Source organism: Macaca thibetana, chromosome 3 (genome assembly GCF_024542745.1).
Source record: "Macaca thibetana thibetana isolate TM-01 chromosome 3, ASM2454274v1, whole genome shotgun sequence".
Classification (NCBI taxonomy): Eukaryota; Metazoa; Chordata; class Mammalia; order Primates; family Cercopithecidae; genus Macaca; species Macaca thibetana.
The window spans coordinates 106828189-106845225 of NC_065580.1; positions in this window are offsets into that span (position 1 = coordinate 106828189).

Sequence of the window (17037 nt, forward strand, 5' to 3'; positions counted from 1 at the left end):
CCCTGTAGCATAGTTTGAAGTCAGGTAATGTAATGCTTCCAGCTTTGTTCTTTTTGCTTAGGATTGTCTTAACTATCTGAGCTGTTTTTTGGTTCCATATGAATTTTAAAATAGTTTCTTCTAATTCTGTGAAGAATGGCATTGGTAGTTTGATAGTAATAGCATTGAATCTGTAAATTGCTTTGGGCAGTATGACCATTTTAATGATATTGATTCTTCCTATTCACAAGCATGAAATGTTTTTCCATTTGCTTGTGTAATTTCTGATTTATTTTCCCTCCCCTCCCCTCCCCTCCCCTCCCCTCCCCTCCCCTCCCCTCCCCTCCCCTCCCCTCCCCTCCCCTTCCCTTCCCTTCCCCTCTTCTTTTCTCTTCTTTTCTTTTTTGAGACAGGGTCTTGCTCTGTCACCTAGGCTGGAGTACAATGGTGTGTGTGATCATGGGTTGCTGTAGCCTTGAACTCCTGGGCTCAGGTGATCCTTCCACTTCAGCTTTCCTGGGTAGCTGGGACTACAAGCATGCACCACAATGCCTGTCTTTTTTTTTTTTTTTTGAGATGAGGTCTTGCTATGTTGCCCAGGCTGGTCTTGAACTTCTGATCTCAAGTGATCCTTTCATCTTGGCCTCCGAAAGTGCTGGCATTATAGGTGTGAGCCACAACACCTGGCCATCTCTGATTTCTTTGAGTAGTGTTTTGTAATTCTTGTGGTAGAGATATTTCACCTCCCTGGTTAGCTGTATTGCTAGGTATTTTATTCTTTTTGTGGCTATTGTGAATGGCATTGCATTCTTGATTTGGCTCTCAGCTTAGATGTTGTTGGCGTATAGAAATGCTACTGATTAGGCCAGGCATGGTGGCTCACACCTGTAATCCCAGCACTTTGGGAGGCCAAGGCGGGTGGATTACCTGAGGTCAGGAGTTTGAGACCAGCCTGGCCTACATGGGGAAACCCCGTCTCTATTAAAAATACAAAAAGTTAGCTGGGCATGGTGGCAGATGCCTGTAATCCCAGCTACTCAGGAGGCTGAGGCAGGAGAATTGCTTGAACCTAGGAGGTGGAAGTTGCAGTGAGCTGAGATCGTGCCACTGCACTCCAACCTGGGCAACAAGAGTGAAATTCCATCTCAAAAAAAAAAAAAAAAAAAAAGCTACTGATTTTTGTACATTGATTTTGTATTCTGAAACATTGCTGAAATTGTTCATCAGATCTAGGAGCTTTTGGGAAGAGACTATAGGAGTGGTGAGAATGGATACCCTTGTCTTGTTCTTGTTCTCAAGGGGGATGCTTCCAACTTTTGCCCATTCAGTATGATGTTGTCTGTGGGTATGTCATAGATGGCTCTTATTGTATTGAGATATGTTCCTTCAATGCCTGATTTGTTGAGAGTTTTTAACATTAAAAAATGTTGAATTCTATTGAAAACCTCTTCTATATCTACTGAGATGATTATATGGTTATTGTTTTTAGTTCTGCTTTTGTGTTGAATCACATTTGTTGATTTGCATGTGTTGAACCAACCTTGCATCCCATGAAGCCTACTTGATCATATCATGGTGGATTAGCTTTTTGATGTGCTGCTGGATTTGGTTTGCTAGCATTTTGTTAAAGAGTTTTGCACATCTGTTAATTAAGGATATTGGCCTGAAGTTTTCTTTTTTTGTTGTATCTCTGCCAGGTTTTGGCATCAGAATGATGCTGGCCTTATAGAATGAGTCAGGGAGGAGTCTCTCCTCAATTTTTTGGAATAGTTTCAGTAGGAATGGTACCAGCTGTTCTTTATACATCTGGTAGAATTCGGCTGTGAATCCATCTGATCCTGGACTCTTTCTGGTTCATAGTCTTTTTATTACTGATTCAATTTCAATATGCATCATTGATCTGTTCAGGGGTTCAATTTATTCCTGGTTCAATCTTTGGGGGGTTGTGTGTTTCCAGGAATTTATCCATTTATTCTAGTTTTTCTAGTATGTGTACGTAGAGGTGTTCATAGTCCTTTCTGAGGGTTTTTTGTATTTCTGTGGGTTCAGTGGTAATGTCCCTTCTGTTTTTTCTGATTGTGTTTATTTGGATCTTCTTTCTTTTTTTCTTTATTAGGATAGCTAGCAATCTATCAACCTTATTTATTCTTTCAAAGAACAAACTCTTGGGTTCACTGATTTTTGTATGGTTCTTTTGTGTCTCAATTTTGTTGAGTTCAGCACTGTTTTTTATTATTTCTTATCTTCTGCTAGCTTTGCAGTTGGTTTGCTCTTGTTTCTTTACTTCCTTTAGGTATCATGTTAGGTTGTTAATTTGAGATCTTGCTAACTTTTTGATGTGGGTGTTTAGTGCTATAAACTTCCCTTTTAACACTGCTTTAACTATGTCCCAGAGATTCTGGTATGTCATATCTTTGTTCTCATTAGTTTCAAAAGAACTTCTTGATTTCTTCCTTAATTACATTGTTTACCCCAAAGTCATTTGGGAGCAGATTGTTTAATTTCCATGTAATTGCATGGTTTCAAGTGATTTTCTTAGTTTTAATTTCTATTTTTATTGTGCTGTGGTCTGAGAGTGTGGTTGGTATGAATTTAGTTTTTTAAAATTTGATAAAGATTGCTTTATGGCCGACTGTGTGGTTAATTTTAGAGTATGTGCCATATGCAGATGAGAAGAATATATATTCTGTTATTTTTGGGTGGAGAGTTCTGTAGATGCCTGTTAGGCCCATTTGGTCAAATGTTGAGTTCAGGTCCTGAATATCTTTGTTAGTTTTCTGTCTTGATTTTCTGTCTAATACTGTCAGTGAGGTGTTGATGTTTTTCACTATTATTGCATGGTTATCTGAGTCCTTTCATAGGTCTCTAATAACTTGCGTTATGAATCTGGGTGCTTCTGTGTTGGGTGCATATATATTTAGGATAGTTAAATCTTCTTGTTGAATTAAACTCTTTAATATTATGTAATGCTCTTCTTTGTCTTTTATTGGTTTGGAGTCTGTTTTGTCTGAAATCAGAATAGCAACCTCTGCTTTGTCTGTTTTCCATATGCTCGGTAGATTTTTCTCCACTCATTTACTTTGAGTTTATGGGTGTCATTTCATGTGAGATGGAACTCTTGTAGACAGCATAGAGTTGGGTCTTGTGTCTTTATCCAGCTTGCCAATCTGTGCCTTTTAATTAGGGCATTTAGCCCATTTACATTCAAGGTTAATATTGATATGGGCAGGTTTCATCCTGTCATTGTGTTGTTAGTTGGTTATTATACAGACTTGATTGTGTGGTTTCTTTATAGCGTCAATGATCTATATATGTAAGTGTTTTTGTGGCAGCTGGTAACTGTCTTTCCTTTCCATGTTTAGTACTCCCTTAAGTACCTTTTGTAAAGCTGGTCTGGTGATAACAAATTCCCTAAGCATTTGCTTGTCTGAAAAGGATCTTAATTCTGTTTTGCTTATAAGCTTAGTTTGGTTGGATATGAAATTCTTGATTGGGATTTATTTTCTTTAAGAAATGCTGAATATAGGCTCCCCAATCTCTTCCAGCTGGTAGGGTTTCTGCTGAAAGGTCTGCTATTAGCCTGATGGGGTTCCTTTATAGGTGACTTGCCCCTTTTCTCTAGCTGCCTTTAACTTTTTTTTCATTTTTTCATTTTTTTTTTTTTTTGAGAATCTGATGAGTATGTGTCTTGGGGATAGTTGTCTTGTATAAAATCTCACAGGGCTTCTCTGCATTTCCTGTATTTGAATGTTGGCCTCTTTAGTGAGGTTGGGGAAATTTTCATGGATGATACCCTCAAATATGTTTTCCAAATGGCCTGTTTTTTTCTCCCTCTCTTTCATGGATGCCAGTAAGTCATAGATTTGTCTCTTTACATAATCTCATATTTCATGGAGGTTTTGTTCATTCTTCTTTATTGTTTCTTAAAAATTTTTATCTGACTGAGTTATTTCAAAGAACCAGTCTTTGAGCTCTGAGATTTCGAGATTTTTTTTTTTTTTTTTTTTTTTTTTTGAGACCAAGTCTCACTCTGTACCCCAGGCTGAAGGGCAGTGGCATGATCTCAGCTCACTGCAACCTCTGCCTCCTGGGTTCAAGCAAAGGTTGTGTCTCAGCCTTCTGAGTAGCTGGAATTATAAGGGCATGCCACCATGCCCAGCTAATTTTTGTATGTTTAGTAGAGATGGGCTTTCACCATGTTGCTCAGTCTGGTCTCAAACTCCTGGATTCAACCAACCCACCAGCCTTGGCCTCCCAAAGTGCTGGAATTATGGTGTGAGCCACCATGCCCGGCAAGCTCTGAGATTCTTCCCTCAGCTTGGTTGATTCTGCTGTTAATACTTGTGATTCTGTTATGAAGTCCTTTAAGTGAGTTTTTCAGCTCTATCAGTTTAGTTTGGTTCTTTCTTAAAATGGCCATTTTGTCTTTTATCTCCTGTATTGTCTTATGGTATTTCTCACAGTCCTTGGATTGGGTTTTGACTTTCTCTTGAAATGTTGACGATTTTCTTTTCTATCTATACTCTGAATTCTATTTCTGGCATTTCAGCCATTTCAACCTGGTTAAGAACCATTGCCGGGGAACTAGTGTGGTTATTCAGAGACAAGAAGGTACTCTGGCCTTTTGAGTTGCCAGACTTTTTGCACTGGTTATTTCTCATCTGTGTGGGGTGATGTTCCTTTAATCTTTGAAGTTGCTGTCTTTATATATATATATTTTTTTTCTTTTATCTCCTTTGATGCCCTTGGGGGTTTGATTATGGTATAAGGTGGGTTTAGTCAGCTTGCTTCGATTCTAGTCCACTCTTGGATCTTGGAGAAGCCCTTTCTGATTACTGTCTCCATACCCACGTTTTGTTGTTGGGTGTTCCGGTACACGGGGCTCCCTCAGGCAGGGGCCACAGTTGGCCAACAGGCTGTATGCCTGCTGGGTTGGCCTTAATTTGCTGTCTGAGTGCTTTCTGGCTGGGAGAAGACAGGGTTGTGCCTGCCCACAGAGTTCAGGTAGAAGCAGGACTACTGGGCTTGAAGCTCTAGCAGGCATGGCTGCCCTGGCTATGAGAGGCAGGGGTGGGTGGAGTCACCTACTCTGCCATTTGAATGTTTTTTCTAGGACGACAGGAGGCTGTATCTGCCAGCTAAGTTCAGACAGAAGTGGGACCCCTGGGCTGGAAATTGTAGCAGGTGTTGCCCACCTGGCTACCAGCAGCCAGAGGGTGGATGGGATCACCCGTCCTGCCACCTGGGTATTTCCCAGGGCAGTGGGAGGTTGCAACTGCTGGCTGAATTCAGACAGAAGTCGGACTGCTGGGCTGGAAGCTCTAGCAGGCATTGCCCACCTGGTTATCGGTGGTAGGGGTGGGTGAGGTTGCCTACCCTGTCATCCAGGTGATTCCCAGGACAACAGGGGGCTGCAGCTGTCAGCTGAGTTCACACAAAAGTGGAACTGTTGGGCCAGAAGTTGGTGCCAAGCTCCACCTGGTGAGGGGCGGATAGAGCATTCTTACTGCTCCCAGGCACCGTGACTGTGGTCCCTATTGAGGCTATGGCACTGGTGCTGGTCTTCTCTGGGGTCCCAGGCCTGTAGAGGTCCCCTTGGACTCAAGAGTTGACCCTGCAAATGTCCAGGTGGTTCTCTGCCTTAGTCTAGAAGTGCGGTGGGAGGTGTGGGAGGGCTAGGAGGATTCTCCCATTCTCAGTCTTGCACAGGTCCCCATGGGAAGTGTGAATCCCTCAGGGAGCTCTCACTCATCCTTTCTGGTATTGGAGAGGTTCTCTTGGCTCTGCACTGAGCCCAGACAGGCTGGTGCCCAGCTTCCTTCCTCTCTGCTCTCTGTGTTTCTTGGCTACCTTGATGGATCCCAATGTGTGTGTGTGTGTGTGTGTGTGTGTGTGTTTGTTGTTAAGATGGGGTCTTGTTTTGCTGTGCAGGCTGGAGTGCAGTGGCACCATCTTGGCTCATTGCAACCTCTGCCTCCTGGGTTGAAGCAATTCTACTGCCTCAGACTCCCAAGTAGCTGGGACTACAGGCATGTGTCACCACACCCCGCTAATTTTTGTATTTTTAGTAGAGACAGGTTTCAACATGTTAGTTAGATTGGTCTCAAACTCCTGACCTCAGGCAATCTGCCCACCTTGGCCTCCCAAAGTGCTGGGATTACAGCCGTGAGCCACTGTGCCCGACCCCAGTGTAGTTTTTCAGATGATTGGCCTGCAGGGTCAGTGTTCACTAGCCCTTTTGTTTCCTTTCTGTGAGAGCAGTGCACATGAGCTGCTTCTTGGTCCAGTTCCATCTTGAAAGCCTTTAAGTAGGATGACTAACTCATTCTAGTTTGTCTAAGACTTTCCCGGCTTTAGCATTGAAAATCCTGGGAAACACCTCTGTCCCAGACAAACCAGGATGGTTTGCCATTTTACTTAACCTCCCTCCTAGAAAAAGTTGACCATATTTTCATCATTTACTTGATACATCTTTACTGAGTAGCTGTTGGGTGCAGACCCTGGGGTAGGGCTGGTGATGTCTAGATAACTATGACATGGTCTTTGTCCTACAAGAAGTTCACAGAATCCTCTATGTTTGCCATGAGTAGTGAAAGACAAATGTCTGTGCTTTAGAATTAAAATTCCTCTTCAGTGTGACTCGTAGAAGAAGAAATGAGAATGGTTTTATATAGGGAATCATCTTGACATCTAAACACACTTTGTCTAATTGAATGGGAATTTGACTTTCTTCATGTTTCCAACAATGGTTTCTTAACACAGAAAAGTTAGTGAGGAAGATAAGTTGTGGCCATAATCACCGGATATTTTCTGGGCTCAGTGCCTTTTGAAATATAAGCTGAAGGCTTTTCAAACCTGACAGTCCACTTGTGAAAGAAAGTTGTTGATAGATTCCTGGCAGGTTTTGCTCATGGCTTAGAGACAGTGTCTCTGTCCCTGAAGAAGGTGATAATGTTACAGGTGTTGCATTCTGGGCTAGATAGCTTGGTAACTTGGAGCTTCTTTATGAAAGAGTAGTGCTTGTCAGGCAGAAAATGCTTTGCAGCCACCAGACCTTTGAAATCTAAAATGCTGGGCAATATCTGACTGCTGGATAACAGTTCCTTATGTGGGCGTCTGGGCTTCCGGCACCAACCCAGTGCCTGGCAGAGAGGAGAGACTAACTGCAGTTCTTGTATCGTATCAATGTGGATGGAAAAGGGAAAAAAAATCAGGTTATTTTAATATGTGGTAAAGTACAATTTTAAAAAATACAATACATTAAAACTTTAGTTAAAATATAGAATTATTGCAGACTGGAGAGGATGCAGGAAGCAGATGCTGGTGAATCCTGTGGAATTCATCTTCCGCTCTGGTTTGATTAGGTTTCCGCTGAAGTTACCTGAGTAAAGATGCAAATTACTGCTCTCTTGTTTAAGCTAAAAAAAAAAAAAAGACAAAAAAACTCCTAGGCAGAAAGTTGAAGAGCCTGTAAGTTGCGCCTCTCTCTGTCTATAGAGCTATTGTATATCCTGCTTCCTCTGGATGGACTCACTTCTCAGGGGAAGAGGCCAGTTCTAAGCTTCCATTCATTAATTCAACCTTCTGAGCAATGCTATTACCACCTCCCCTTCACTCAAACTAGCAGCTTTTGTTACAAAGCCTTAGGGGCTGTCAGTAACATTTTATGTGGGGAAAAGGAAACTCACTCACTGACCTGTACCACGCTGTAGTTTGATCTTCTCAACAACTCTAGAAGCAGGCATTATTATTATTCCCACTGAACAGATGAGGAAGCTGAGTCTCTAGTTGCTTGGGTGGTTTGCTGAAGATCATGCAGCTAGCTAGTAAGTGATAGAATCCATACGTTTTAACTCCAAAATCGGTGGTTTATTTTGTCAAGTTTCTTCTACTTTCTACCAGAGACATGGTGACTGATAAAGTACTATTTTCAAAAAGGTAAAAGCATGACTATCATATACATACAAAATGAACACGTGAAAAGATTTCTGCATCTCACTAATTAAAGAAGGAACCAGTAAGATGCTAAATCCAGTTTAAAGGACACTTGAGAACTAAGGTATTTAGAAGCAATATTTGGATAAGGTGGTTTGTTAGATACAAAACTGGTTAAAGTCCAACAGGATGATAAACTATAACTCTGGGTTTATCTCTTTGACTGAACAAAAATTACTTACATCTCTACTGGACAAAAGTCTGTAAGTTAATTTCTGTCCCTGAAGATTTGTAAAGCAGCCCAGTCAGCAGCAAGTCAAGACCAGCACAACACTGTGAGAACACCCTGTAATCTTTTATGCCCCTTTCTCCCTGCTTCCCTTTCTCCCTTTCTCTCCTTCCCTCCTTCTCTCCTTCCTTCCCTCCTTCCTTTCTTCCTTCCCTCCTTCTCTCCTTCCTTCCCTCCTTCCTTCTCTCCTTCCTTCCTTCCTTCCTTCCCTCCTTCTCTCCTTCCCTCTCTCCCTCCCTCCCTCCCTCCCTCCCTTCCTCCCTTCCTTCCTTCCTTCTCTCCTTCCCTCCCTCCCTCCCTCCCTCCCTCCCTCCCTTCCTTCCTTCCTTCCTTCCTTCCTTCCTTCCTTCCTTCCTTCCTTCCTTCCCTCCTTCTCTCCTTCCCTCTCTCCCTCCCTCCCTCCCTCCCTTCCTTCCTTCCTTCCTTCCTTCCTTCTCTCCTTCCCTCCTTCTCTCCTTCCCTCCCTCCCTCCCTCCCTTCCTTCCTTCCTTCCTTCCTTTCTCTTCTTTCTCTCTTTCTCTCTCTTTCTCCCTTCCTTCCTTCCTTTCCGAAGAAAGGAAACTATAAAGTAAGTGGTATCAGTACCTTTACCTTCTTCCTTCAAGAAAGAAAACATTAGCTTCCTCCTTATGTCTGTTAAATTCAAGATATTTGGATATTTATACTTGTATAGAATTTAGATTAATCAAGTGCTAAAACTGGTCTTAAGATGATTTTTTAAAGGGACAGTTATATTTTGGTTAAATATAACTTTCTCCCTTCCTTCCTTCCTTCCTTCCCTCCTTCCCTCCCTCCCTCCCTCTCTCTCTCTCTCTTTCTTTCTTTTTTCCTTTCTTGTTTTGCTCTTGTTGCCCAGGCTGGAGTGCAATGCTGTGATCTCAGCTCACTGTAGCTTCTACCTCCTAGGTTCAAGCAAGTCCCCTGCGTCAGCCTCCCAAGTAGCTGGGATTACAGGCATGTGCCACCATGCCTGGCTAACTTTTGTATTGTTAGTACAGATGGAGTTTCACCATGTTGGCCAGGCTGGTTTTGAACTCCTGACCTCAGGTGATCTGCCCGTCTCAGCCTCCCAAAGTGCTGGGATTACAGGCATGAGCCACCGCAGCCTGCCTTTTATGTCTATTTCTAAGTTTCAAATAATTTCAGATAATTTTTTGGACATGACCTTTGGTTGAATTTAACAGACATAAGGAGGAAGCTAATGTTTTCTTTCTTGAAGGAAGAAGGTAAAGGTACTGATACCACTTACTTTATAGTTTCCTTTCTTAGGCCATGTGTGATACATTACTATTGTTGACAAGTAAATCATCAGTAATACACATGGTAGCTCAAAACCTTCAGGAAATCTGTCATCAGCTTTCTAATGTAAAGATAAAACTATGAAAAGCTTTTACATTTGGTTTAAAAAAAAGACTTTGAAACATGCTGTGATTACTACCCCCAAAATCTTATGTTCTTGTAGTAATTCACTGAATTTCTAATTAATTGAAATTCCAAGGACAAAAAGTGTCTATTTCTCTTTATTAGGCAAGTAATATTTGCCTCATTAATTTTCTCTGCTATAGGGAAAAGACAGACTGGACTTGGAATCTCTGACTGCTGCCAATTATGATAACTTATTGGAACCTTAGTTTTATTATTTACAAACTGGTAATAGTGCTGAAATGCATGCATTCTTCAGTTTAAAAGCATTAAGTCTCACTTAATCTCTGTGCCACATGTAGCAAAATATTTAACCAAAATATAACTGTCCCTTTGAAAAATCATCTTAAGACCAGTTTTAGCACTTGATTAATCTAAATTCTGTACAAGTATAAATATCCAAATTTGGAAATGATGCAAAGTGACAATTTTATAAATTTTAAATTTTAAAATATCATACTATTTTCTGATAAGATTCCCTTGGGGGATGTAACTTGCTTTGACCAACTAGCCACAGCTGATGAAGGCCCATTCTTTTAACTGCTCCCATAAAGTTAGAGGTTAACTTAGAGAAGGCTGATATGTGTGTGTGTGTGTGTGTGTGTGTGTGTGTGTGTGTGTGTGTGTTTTGACCTGATAGAAGATAGCCCCAAATATTATGATTTTATGTAGAAAGTTAATCAGCTTTACCTCTCAGTTGTCATTCTCATTTCTGCATTCGTTTTCCTACTATTATATTCCTCATTTTCAAATGCTTTTGTCAGTTTTTTTATCTTTCTGCTGGTTTCCTCATTAAACAGTTAAGTAAAACTTTGCTTCATGTTCTCTATTTCTAAGAGAGGTAGCTTTCCTCAGTTTGAGATTAAGCTTTTCACCAACCAAACAGAAACAAAGAAAAACAGCCACCCACACCTGATTCCTAAATCTTTGAAGAGCTATGTAGATTTTTGCTGAAAATTCCCAGAGACATAGTGGATGGGATTAGACACCAAGCTGCCAAAATGTGTCCTGTAAATTTCTGTGTCCAGATGCTTTGCTGGCTGCTTAACTTCTCTGTATCTTTCCCAACTCACTGTCCCCCGGGCACCACTTTTTCCAAAGCTCTGCTCTTCTCTCTTGTGGTAGACACTCCTTAAGGCAATCCCTAATTCACACCCTTCCTCTCCCTAGGTGAGTGTGGGAGGGGTATGATGTGCTTCTGCCCAATAAAACTTGGCAAAGGTGATGGGATATCCTTCCCTTAATTAGGTTACGTCATATGACAGAAGTGGCGGGAAGTCAGTCCCGTGATTATCTAAGACTATCTGAGATGTCTAAGACTTCATGTCAGCATAAGGGAGAGGGCGACTCTCCTACTAGCCTCAGAGAAGCAAGCTGCTCTCATGTGAACTGTCTATGGAATGGGCCCAGCGGCAGGAAACCAAGCAAATCCTCCAGGAGCCAAGGTTTCCAATCCTACAGCTCAAAGAAATGGAATTCTGGCAACACTCATGTGAGATTGGACAAAGACCCTAAGTTCCAGAAAGAAATATAACCTGGCTGACACCTGGACTGCAGCCTTATGGGACCCTGAGCAGAAGACCCAGCTAAGCCAGGCCTGGATTTTTGATGCACTGAAACAGTGAGATATTGAATGAATACGGTTTCAAGCTGCTTGGTTTGGGTTACTTTGTTATACAATAAAACACTCTATCCCTCCTGGCTTTGCTCATTTGCATCGTTGTTAACATCCTTCTCAGCAAAACTAAAGGATCTCCCTTAAGATGCACATTCCTGAGAAGTCAGGGAGTGTGTGTGTGTGTGTGTGTGCATGCGTGCACATGTGCATTCATCATAAATAGACTGTAAGTCCCACTTAACCATATCACTATATTAATTTGCTCATTCCCTTGGTAAAATTCATTGACTGGTAACCATCAGAGGCCAGTGGAATGATCCCTAACAGGTGTGTGCATTTCTGTTTCTACAAGCAAATATCAGAAGAGTCAATAGTGTTTACTCCCAAACGTGATCGTACCAGTTGTAGATGACATACTGTAAATGTCACAGTTAAACATTACATAAACTGAAAGTGTGAAAAGGAAATTTTTAAATGATAACTCAGAGATTCTATAAAGAAACTGCCGAGCACAGTGCCTCACGCCTGTAATCCCAACACTTTGGGAGGCTGCGCGGGGCAGATCACGATGTCAAGAGATCGAGACCATCCTGGTGAAACCCCAACATGGTGAAACCCCGCCTCTACTAAAAATACAAAAATTAGCTGGGCATGGTGGCACGCGCTTGCAGTCTCAGCTACTCGGGAGGCTGAGGGAGGAGAATCGCTTGAACCAGGGAGGCGGAGGTTGCAGTGAGCTGAGATCATGCCACTGCACTCTAGCGTGGGTGACAGGGTGAGACTCTGTCTCAAAAAAAAAAAACAAAAAACAAAAAACAAAAACTGTGGCCATATTAAGTACAAAAGGGAATAAAGAGTAGAAATGTAGAAGAACAATGCTCTGAGATTATTTCATAAATTTCTTTAAATTTAGTTATCTTTAGAGACCTGGACAGTGCACATTGTTTGTTTACATAAGGAAGAGGTTATGTAATTCATTCTACAGACTCCTGCTCAAAGAAAAGGGGTGTCTTTACAATACATGTGATGAATAAAAAGGAATATTTGATCTGTGTGTGTGCAATCTCTTATTATGCTTTCTCACTTTACGTGACTTTTTCAATTAACTGATTGCGTTAGATAAAAGGGTTTCTTCTGAATTTTAATTATAACACTTTCCCCTGTCACAGTAAGATTGTGTACATTAAATTCTGTTTTTAAGAAAAGGAATGTTTTGAGCTCACTGGCTGGAAGTGTTTTAGAAAAACTCTTAGGCCTTGTCATAAAACTAACTCCTGAATTCCACTGTTTGTCTCAGAGCAGTGGCAAGAATAGCTGAAAAGTTAAACAATAGGTTTGACAACAAAATAGGTAAGTCATCTCAGGCGACTCTTGACGTGTTTCAAATGCAGAACATAATAGGGTTGGAGGATACTGTCATTGCTGACCTTGACACATTGGCTAGTGGGAATTAATTTATAAAAGGTAAATAACCAAGGACTCTCAGATAGGACTCCAACCCTTTCTCCTTCCCTCCTTCCCTCTATCTTTTAACATAAATAGTTTATAACCTCCATTTGTATTAAGGCATAATGAGATCCCAGACCTATTCCTGATGGCCAATACAAACACACACAGTGATCATATTCCTGGAACTAGAAGTCCAGTAAACTAGTTTACCAGTGAGACAGAATATTTGAAATTGGGACATTAATTTTACTTTTGTTATAGATTTATGTAAATAAAGGTTTGTGGCTATTGCTAAAATTACTGAGAATATAAATTTGGAAACTGCCTGGAGGGTTGCCTGTAATAATTTTTATTCTTTCCCTCAGTAGGCCTTTGGAGACAGGAGATACCTCTCTTAGCCAAGGGAGAATTCAAAATCTCACTCCAGGATCTGCAGATAAGAGGCTGTTAGGAAGTGGAAAAGAGCATCATGGGAGATTAGAGTTTTTACAAAGACTCAGGACAGTGGCTTCTCAGACAACAGAGCCCCTCCCTTGGGCTCCAAGCTTTAGACTGCCTCCCTGCCCCTCTCCTCTGGCCCATCTCCAACCTTGCACCTCCTCTGCAAGGCCAAGGGGACATGCCCACCCAGGGCCTGTGTTTCCCTTTCTGGACCATGCACCAGCATCAGGTCCTCAGAATTCCCCACCCAAATGGCTGGAGTCTGCTTGTGGGGCTGTGTGGGCCTCTTCCCTGTATGGAAGAATAACCAAGATCCCTAACCCTGAGAGGTCACTTAATTACTAATTGACAGCTTCCATAGTTTTTGTCCATTTCCAACTTAGGACCAACCAGAGAAAGCCAAATATGTTTCCCTACCCAATCACACAGGATGCCCTGCTTCCACCTAACCACCTCCAGCTTCCCCGTGCCAACAGCCTCTAATCAGGGCACACTGGGAGCACTTCCCGTTTTTTTTCCCTGCTACAAAGCCTTCCTCTGCCTGCCTTTGGGTCTCTGCCAAATTCAAGTGACAGTAGCTGACTCCCTTGCTAGAGCAAGCTCTGAATAAATAGTCCTTCTCTGTTCTCCTTTGGGTAGTCTTTGTTTATTTCCACAATTGCCACAGTTTTTCAGTCTCCCTGATTTTCATGTCTAAGCTGAAGGTGAAGAATGATTAATCAAAATATTTGTGTCTTTATTATTTATTTAATACACTTAAATGTTATGTAAAGTTTTCTGAGGAAGAGTGAAAAAATTAAAAGTATTGACTGTTGGGAACCATGAAATATATATATATAATTGATTGCATTAGCTAAAAGGGCGCATATATATATATATATATATATATATATATATACATATATATGTATAAAAATACACATTCAGAAGAAGCACCCTACCTTTGCTTTTTGAGACAGGGTGTCGCTCTGTTGCCCAGGCTGGAGTGTAGTGGTGTGATCTCGTCTCACTGCAACCTCAGCTTCCCGAGTAGCTGGGATTACAGGCATGTGCCACTGTGCCTGGCAAATTTTCGTATTTTCAGTAAAGACAAGGTTACACCATGTTGGCCAGGCTGGTCTCGAACTACTGACCTCAAGTGATCAGCCCGCCTCAGCCTCCCAAAGTGCTGGGATTACAGGCATGAGCCACCATGCCCTGCCCAGAAGAAGCCCTTGTATCTAATGCAATCAGTTAGTTTAAAAAGTCACATAAAGTGGGAAAGCATAAAAAGAGATTGCCCACACACATGTAAAATAAGGACAGGGCTTTTCTTTGAGCAGGAGTCTGTAGAATGAATTATATTAGGTTGGTGCAAACGTAATTACGGTTTTTGCCATTACTTTTAATTGCAAAAACCACAATGAAAAGTAATGGTAAAAACCGCAATTACGTTTGCACCAACCTAAATATACAACCTCTTCCTTACGTAAACAACCAATGTGCACTGTCCAGGTCTCTAAAGAGAACTAAATTTAAACACACTTGTGAAAAAAAGATATGTATATTTGTGTATTTCTTTTAATTTTTATAAAATAATTCTTTAAAAAAATTACATTTATGTTTTTCTTTTAACAACTTGATTAATATCTCAGTCTACTAGTGTGACTATCAGTCTGTTAGTGTGAATTTGCAGGATTTATGATGAAAATTTTGGAAGGAGGTCAGCACTTGAGGAAATAAGACTGGCTTGTCAATCAATATAACCTCTTTGAGTTGAAAGATTGAGTTTATAACTTTAGCGTTAAGTGGTACATGTACACTTGCAGTTTCCAATCTCACCCATCAGATGGTGCCAATACTTCACTAGCAGTTTTGCCACATTGCTTTGGTATCCTCCGATGTGGCATTTGAGAAGCACTGAAAGATTGATTACTTATGTTCTTGATAAAGTTAAGGTTTTTATTATTAATTCAGCTTTAGATGTAGTTAAAAATGTAGTGTATGACACCCTTCAGATAAATTTATGCCAAAGAATTAAGCCGCCTAAAATGAATGGAGAGCTATTTATTTTTCATAGCTATATCCTACTTTATATTTAATTTATGCAATTCCCCAAGACCAGTTTCTTCTTCTTCTTTTTTTAAATTATACTTTAAGTTCTGGGATACATGTGCAGAATGGGCAGGTTTGTTATATAGGTATACAGGTGCCATGGTGGTTTGCTGCACCCATCAACCCCTCATCTACATTAGGTATTTCTCCTAATGCTACCCTTCCACTAGCCCTCCAACCCCCAACAGGCCCCAGTGTGTGATGTTCCCCTCCCTGTGTCCATGTGCTCTCATTGTTCAACTCTCACTTATGAGTGAGAACATGCGGTGTTTGGTTTTCTGTTCCTGTGTTAGTTTGCTGAGAATGAGGGTTTCCAGCTTCATCCATGTCCCTGCAAAGGACATGAACTCATTGGCTCCAAGTCTTTGCTATTGTGAATAGTGCCGCAATAAACATAGCGTGCATGTGTCTTTATAGTAGAATGATTTATAATACTTTGGTATATACCCAGTAATAAGATTGTTGAGTCAAATGGTATTTCTGGTTCTAGATCCTTGAGGAATCACCACACTGTCTTCTACAACGGTTGAACTAATTTACATTCCTACCAACAGTGTAAAAGCTTTCCTATTTCCCCACATCCTCTCCAGCATCTGTTGTCTCCTGACTTTCTAATGATCGTCATTCTAACTGGCATGAGATAGTATCACATTGAGGTTTTGATTTGCATTTCTCTAATGACCAGTGCTGATGAACTTCTTTTCATATGTTTATTGGCTGCATAAATGTCTTCTTTTGAGAAGTGTCTGTTTATATCCTTTGCCCACTTTTTGATAGGGTTGTTTGTTTTTTTCTTGTAAATTCGTTTAAGTTCTTTGTACACTCTGGATATTAGCCCTTTGTCAGATAGATAGATTGTGAAAATTTTCTCCCTATTCACTCTGATGATAGTTTCTTTTGCTGTTCAGAAGCTCTTTAGTTTAATTAGATCCCGTTTGTCAATTTTGTCTTTTGTTGTCTTTGCTTTTGGTGTTTTAGTCATGAAGTCTTTGCCCAAAACCAGTTTCTACAAGTTAGATCTTTCCAAATTTCCATGTGCTTGCCATCTGCTTCATTGCGGACCAGCCAGGTAGTATGAAAACTTGCTCTGAAGCTGCACTAATTATTAAATCACTAATTATTAAATCACAATTACTTTTGCACCAACCGAATAGCTCCTGGAGTGCTTCCTGGAGTCGGCAGTTTGCACATACCCTGGGAGGCAGAGGGCAAATTGCTCAGTGCTCCTCAGTATCTTTTCCAGGCTCCTGATGGAGTTGAGCAGGCTTCTGTGGTATGGCCATCCCTTGTTTCCTTTCACTTGACTTTCACTTGACTCCATTCATTTGTTCAGTGGTGTTTCCTGAACAAGAGAGGTTATAACTTTTCCTCCTTAAGCTTTGTGCCTTGAGACTCAAGCTCTGTCTAGAAGTAGCAGAATGCTTTGCCCAGAAACTCTGCTTCTCTTTTGGAAGATGACCTGGAACTCACTGATATCATAGAATTTACTCAAAACAACCATAAACGTTCACATAAGCTCTTTTATCATAAATTGAAAGCATACATAGAAGGGCTTGGTACTCAATGAACTGGGAATAGGGGATTTATAAATTAATAATCAAATGAGGATGTCCTCTGGTTCACAGTTCCTTATCTGAAATTCTTTGGGCCAGATGTGCTTTGGAATTCAGAATGTTTTGACTATGTAGAGCTAATATTATGCATATGCTATATATTACAGAATGCTCTGGAAGGGTCTAGGGTTACTCTCTATAATCAACCCATTAATTTTTCTTCAAGGAAACATAAATGTTCATATTAAGTGGGATAA